Genomic DNA, 6,149 nt, shown 5'->3' on the forward strand with positions numbered 1-6,149 from the left:
TTCTTTTATAGAACATACTTTGGGCATTGTACATAGAAATTTAGCCTTACCCAAAGTAACGTAGATTCTTTTCTCCTATTTTTCTTTTATAAGTTTTATACATTTAGGTTATATAAATGTATGTGGGTCTAGGGTCATTTCAGAATCAACTTCTGTATATGGTGCTAGGTATGGATCAAAGTCAATTTTTTTAATGTATTGATATCCAAGATTTCCAGCACCATTTGTTGAAAGTACTATCCATTTTTCACTGAGATGAATTTGTATCTTTGTCAAAAGTCTACCATATACGTGTGGGTCTGTTTCTAAACTCTCTATGCTGTTCCGTTGATCTGTGTATTACTCTTTACACTAATAACACATTCTCCTGATTATTACAGCTTCATAATAAGTCATAAAGTCAGGTAACGTGTATTTCTTCTAACTTCATTCTTTTTTTTCAAATTTGTGTTGACTATTCTATGCTATTTGCATTACCATATAAACCTTAGAATTCCCTTGTTAAATTCTTAAAAAAAAGAGAGAGAAATTTGCCGGGATTATGATTATTATCACATTGAATTGACATATCGCTTTGGAGAGAACTGGTAACAGATTGAGTTTTCTAACCTTCAAACACAATCTTTCTCTCCATTTGTTTAAGTAATCATTATTTCTTTTGGAAAGACTTTTAGATTTTAGTACACAAGTCTTATACATCTTCATCAAATTTATTCCAAAGCTTCATATTTTAAAATTCTATTTGGGATAGTATTTTTTCATTGATTTCCAAATGTTAATTGCTAGTATATAGAAATACAATTAATTTTACATATTCATGTTCTATATTGTGACTTTGATAAATACACCTATGTCTTATAGCTTTTTTCTCCTCAAACTGGATATCTTCTATTTCTCTTGTCTGATTGTCCTAGCTAGAATGAGAATTGGTGAGCATTCCTTGTTCCTGATGTTAGAAAATATGCATTCAGTCTTTCACCATTAAGTGTATTGATAGGTGTATTTTTTTGTAGATGTCTTTATTAGATTAGGAAATTTTCTACTACTCCTAGTTTGCTGAGAGTTTTTATGAAAAGCAGACATTGGATTTTGTCAAACGTTCTCTCTCACCTCTTGAAATGTTTACATGGATGTTCCTTCTTAACCTGTTAACATGGTGAATACATTTATATATATATTTTTAAGTGTATTTGTATTATTTATAAATCTCACTTGATTGTGATATGTTATATTCATTTATTGTTGGATTTGATACACTATGATTTTGTTTAGAATTTTTGCATCTGTGTTCATGAGAGATAGTAGTCTGCACTTTTTCTTCTATTGGTATGGTTTGGGTCTCAGAGTAATGCTGGCTTTATTGAATCAATTCAGAAATATTCTGTTCTCAGTTTTTGGGGAGTGTTTATGTAGAATTGGTCTTACGTTTCCCTAAAAGTTTAGTAGCTTTCAAAAGTGCAACCATCTAAATCTCAGATTTTGTTTTTGTTGTTTGAAAGGTTTTCAAGTACAAATTTAAATCCTGTAATACACATGGGGGCTACTAGTGGATATCTATCTCTTTTTGATAAAGCTTTTTTAGTTTAAGACTTTCAAGGAATTTTCTCATCTGTGTTGTGAAATAACAACTCTAACATGGAGTTGTTCATAATATTTAATAATTATCTTTTTAAAAATATATCTATCAGCTCTGTGGTGATGGAACTACTCTTATTCGTGATACTGTTAATTTGTCTATTATCTCTGTGTTCTTACAGAGAAGTTAATCATTTTTATTGTTGTTATCAAAGAGCTACTTTTTGGTTTCATACTTTTTTTCTGTTGTTTTGCTGTTTTCAGTTTAATTCACTTCTGCTCTATGTTTACTATTTCCTTCTCCTTATTTTGGAGGTATTTACATTGGCTTTTGATTCCAATTTGCCCTCAGGTAGAAACTGAAAATATTACTTTGAAACTTTTTTGTTCTTACATGTTTTGTTTTAATTTATATTGACTTCAAAACACTTTATAATCTCTATTTTTGTTTTTTAATTTACATTCAAATTATTTAGAATTATGTTGTTTAGCTTCCAAACATTTGGAGTTTTCAAGTTTTTTTTCTTTTAATTTGTAGTTTAATTTCATTGTGGTCAGATAATATGTTTTGTATGATTTGATTACCTTATGTTTACTGAGACTTGTCTTCTGGCCTAGACTATTTTGTTTTTAGTAACTGTTCCACTAATATTTGGAAAAATATATTGATTCCTGTATACTGTTATTTTGGGGCGGGATGTTCTGAAAATGTCAACTGGGTCAACTTGGCTGAGTGTTGTTTGAGCCTTCATTATTCTCCCCTATATCCTGTACACTTTATTCTATCAAATATTGAGAGTGGGCTATTAAAATCCCTGACTTTAATTGTGTATTTTTCTATTTCTCTTTGCAGTTTTATCAGTTTTTACTGAATTACTTGTAAAACTCTGTTATTAGGTACATAGCCATTTAGGATTATTTTGTCCTCTAGATGAATTGATACCTTCATCATTTTGAAATGACTGTATTTATCCTTGAATTACTCTGAAATTTATTTCTCTGATATTAACAGAGCCGTCCCTGCTTTATTTTCATAGGTCATTTTTTGGTGTCATTTTTCTTACCCTTTTGCTTTCAACCTATTCATGCCTTTATATGTAAAGTCAGTTTTTAGTAAGGACTTGCTTTTTATACTATATGACAATTTCTGCCCTTTAGTTGGGGTATAGAGACCACATCATATAGTTATTGATAAAGTTAGAATTAAATTGTTCTGTTGGTTTTAATTTGTCCTCTTTTTTTCTCTTCTGTTGGCCTTCCTTTGAATTAATTGAATCATTTTTAGAATTGCATTTCATTTCACTTGTTGCCACATTAGCTACAACTCTTTGTTGTGTTATGTTAGTGGTTACTTTTGGATTTGTATAATATGTAATTTATTCTTCACATTCTACACTAAAGTTATATCACTTCACATGTAAGAATCCCAGGAAAACATACTTCCATTTTTATCTTCCTATTCTTTAAACAAGTCTTACCGTCAATGTACTTACACATATGTTATAAATCAAATAGTCATCTTTATTTTTTATTTTTTTCTGAGTACACAAACGCAAGTGGAAATAATTACCATTTTTTACTTTAAGAGTTCACTCTTTTTAAAAAGTAGACTTATTTTTAAACAAGTTTTAGGTTCACAGCAATATTAGCAGAAAATGCAGAGCTCCCACATATGTGCATAACTTCCTTCATTATCAACATCCCCTACATGGTGACACATTTGTTATCATTAATGAGCCTACACTAACACTTTGTAATCACCTAATGTCCATACTGACATTAGGATTCACTGTACATTCTGTGGATTTTGACAAATATATAATGACATAAATCCCCCACCCTAGCATCGTACAGGGTAGTTCCACTGCCCTAAAAAATATTCTGTGCTCTGCTTCTTCATCTTCCTTCCACATTACCCCCTGGCAACCACTGGTGTTTATATTATCTCCATAGTTCTACATTTTCCAGAATGTCATATACTTGCAATCATATAATATGTGTCCTCTTCAGATGACCTCATTTTACTTAGCGATATGCATATAAGATTCCTTCATGTCTTTTCATGGCTTGATAGCTCATTTATTTTTACCACTGAATAATATTACATTGCCTGGATGTACCACAGTTTGTTTATTCACCTACTGAAGGATATCTTGTTTGCTTCCGAGTTTTAGCAATTATGAATAAACCTGCTATAAATATTTATGTGTAGTTTTTTGTGTGGATGTAAGTTTCAGTTCATTTTGGTAAATAGCAAGGAGCACAACTGCTGGATCATATGGCAAGAGTGTGTTTAGTTTTGTGAGAAGATGAAAGGTGTCTTCTAAAGTGGCTGTAGAGTTTGCATTTCCACCAGCACTGAGTAAGAGTTCCTGTTGCTCCACATCCTCACCAGCATTTGGTGTTGTCAGTGTTTCAGATCTTTGCCATTCTAATCTTTTGTAGTGGTATCTCACTGTGGTTTTAATCTGCAAATCTCTAATAATGTATGACATTGAACATCTTCTCATATGCTTATCTGCCATCAGTATACATTCTTTAATGTGATGTCTATTCAGTTCTTTTGCCCAAATATTTTTGTCCAAAATATTTTTGCCCAAATATTTTTGTCCAAAATATTTTTGCCCAAATATATTTGACCAAATATTTAGGCTGCAGTGGTTGTAGGGCTAATGAGCAACCACTGAAGTTCCTGGGGAAGCAAAGTAGAATTTCATAAGAACAAAATAGATGAAAAGGAGAAAACCTATGGTGGCTGTGAAAGCCCTGATGGCATGTATGTCAAATTAATGTCATCTGATGGCCATGAATTTATTGTCAAAAGAGAACATACATTTACATCAGGTACAATACAAGCCACGTTGAGTGGCCCAGGTCAGTTTGCTGAGAATGAAACCAATGAGGTCAATTTTAGAGTGATACCTTCACGTGTGCTGTCAAAAGTATACACATATTTGACGTATAAGGTTCACTAACTTAACAGCTCCACTGAGATTCTTGAATTCCCAATTGCACCTGAAATTGCTCTAGAACTGCTGATGGCTGCAAACTTCCTAGACTGCTAAATAAAATAAATTATAATAAACTCTTAACTCTTTTCAGTATTTAATACCTGTAGTTCGGTTAGAAATTTTTTCATATATAGCATGTTGCCTGTATGCAGTTGAACTGTATAAAGTTCATTGCAAAGCAGATTATCTTCTGTTTTTTGCATAGCAATCGAAGTTTAAATTGATTTGCTACATCGATAAATTAAGGACATTTCCACAAACTGAGAAACAAACAAAGATGCCAACTGGTTAAAAAAAAAAATCATCACCATAAAGGTAGCTATCTATGTTTACCAATGTGATTACCAATTCTGGTTTTATACATATCTTTGTAAAGATGTGTTATATTCTTCTCAAATCATTTTCTTTTAGCTCTTCTATGTGTAACAAGTACTTATTTATCTTTATCTCCAAATAATACATTTATTGGTTATGAAAATCTAGACTAATATCTTTTTTAGTTTGTTTGAATTATTTCAGTAATTTAGTTTTATGGCTGTAATTTCTGGCATTGTTTCTGGAAAAAAAAGTTTTCTGTCATTCTGATCTTTGTTAGGTGAACCATTCAGATTTTCAACCTGGGAGATGACTGTTTTCATTAACTTTGGAAATTTGGGGCACTATTTCTTCAAATATTTTTCCTGGGTCAGTCTCTTTTCCTTTTTCCTGACACATAGTTAAACTGTTTGAAGTTGTCTCACAGACCATGATGTTCTGTTTATTTTTCAGTCTTTTCCTCTGTCTGTATTTTATTTTATACAGTTATGATAGCTATAACTTCAAATTACTAATCTTATCCACTACAATGAATAATATACTATTAATTGCCCCTAATAGTGATAATAACTATTTAATGTCATTGTCTAAGACCTGTGTCTTTTTTTTTTTTTTTTCTTAATTTTGAGACAGAGTCACTCTGTCACCTAAGCTGGAGTGTGGGAGTGAAGCGATCACAGCTCACTGCAACCTGGACCTCCTGGGCTCAATTCTCTACCTCAGCCTCTGGAGTAGCTGAGATTACAGGCACATGCCACCATAACTGGTTAATTTTTATTTTTTGTACAGATAGGGTCTCACTGTGTTGCCCATGCTGGTTGGAAAATCCTGGGCTCAAGGGATCCTCCCAAAGCATGCCTAGCCTCACCTGTCTCCTTCCTGAGTTGGTTTTGATGGCCTAGTATTTCTGTTAATTACATTTTTTTCTGCTTGGTTGCATGCCTAGTACATTTTCATTGAATTTTACTGATTGTGTGCTAGATATTTTATTATAAGTATTCTTAAGGATATTTTGCTGGGTGTGGTGGCTCATGCCTGTAATCCCAGAAATTTGGGAGGCCAAGGCAGGAGAATCACCTGAGGTCAGGAGTTTGAGACCAGCCTGGGCAACATGGTGAAACGTTTGTCTCTACTAAAATACAAAAATTAGCTGGGCATGGTGATATGCACCTGTAATCCCAGCTACTTGGGAGGCTGAGGCAGGAGAATCACTTGAACCCAGAAGGCAGAGGTTGCAGGTGGCCGAGC

At 32.8% G+C, this 6,149-nt stretch overlaps 1 pseudogene; it reads left to right on the top strand.

The window, feature by feature from the left end:
• Window positions 1-4,307: 4,307 nt before the first annotated feature.
• Window positions 4,308-4,640, top strand: LOC105710864 (elongin-C-like; annotated as a pseudogene).
• The last annotated feature ends 1,509 nt before the right edge of the window (window positions 4,641-6,149 follow it).

Source organism: Aotus nancymaae, unplaced genomic scaffold (assembly GCF_030222135.1).
Source record: "Aotus nancymaae isolate 86718 unplaced genomic scaffold, 86718_ANA_hifiasm-v0.15.2.pri h1tg000083l, whole genome shotgun sequence".
Classification (NCBI taxonomy): Eukaryota; Metazoa; Chordata; class Mammalia; order Primates; family Aotidae; genus Aotus; species Aotus nancymaae.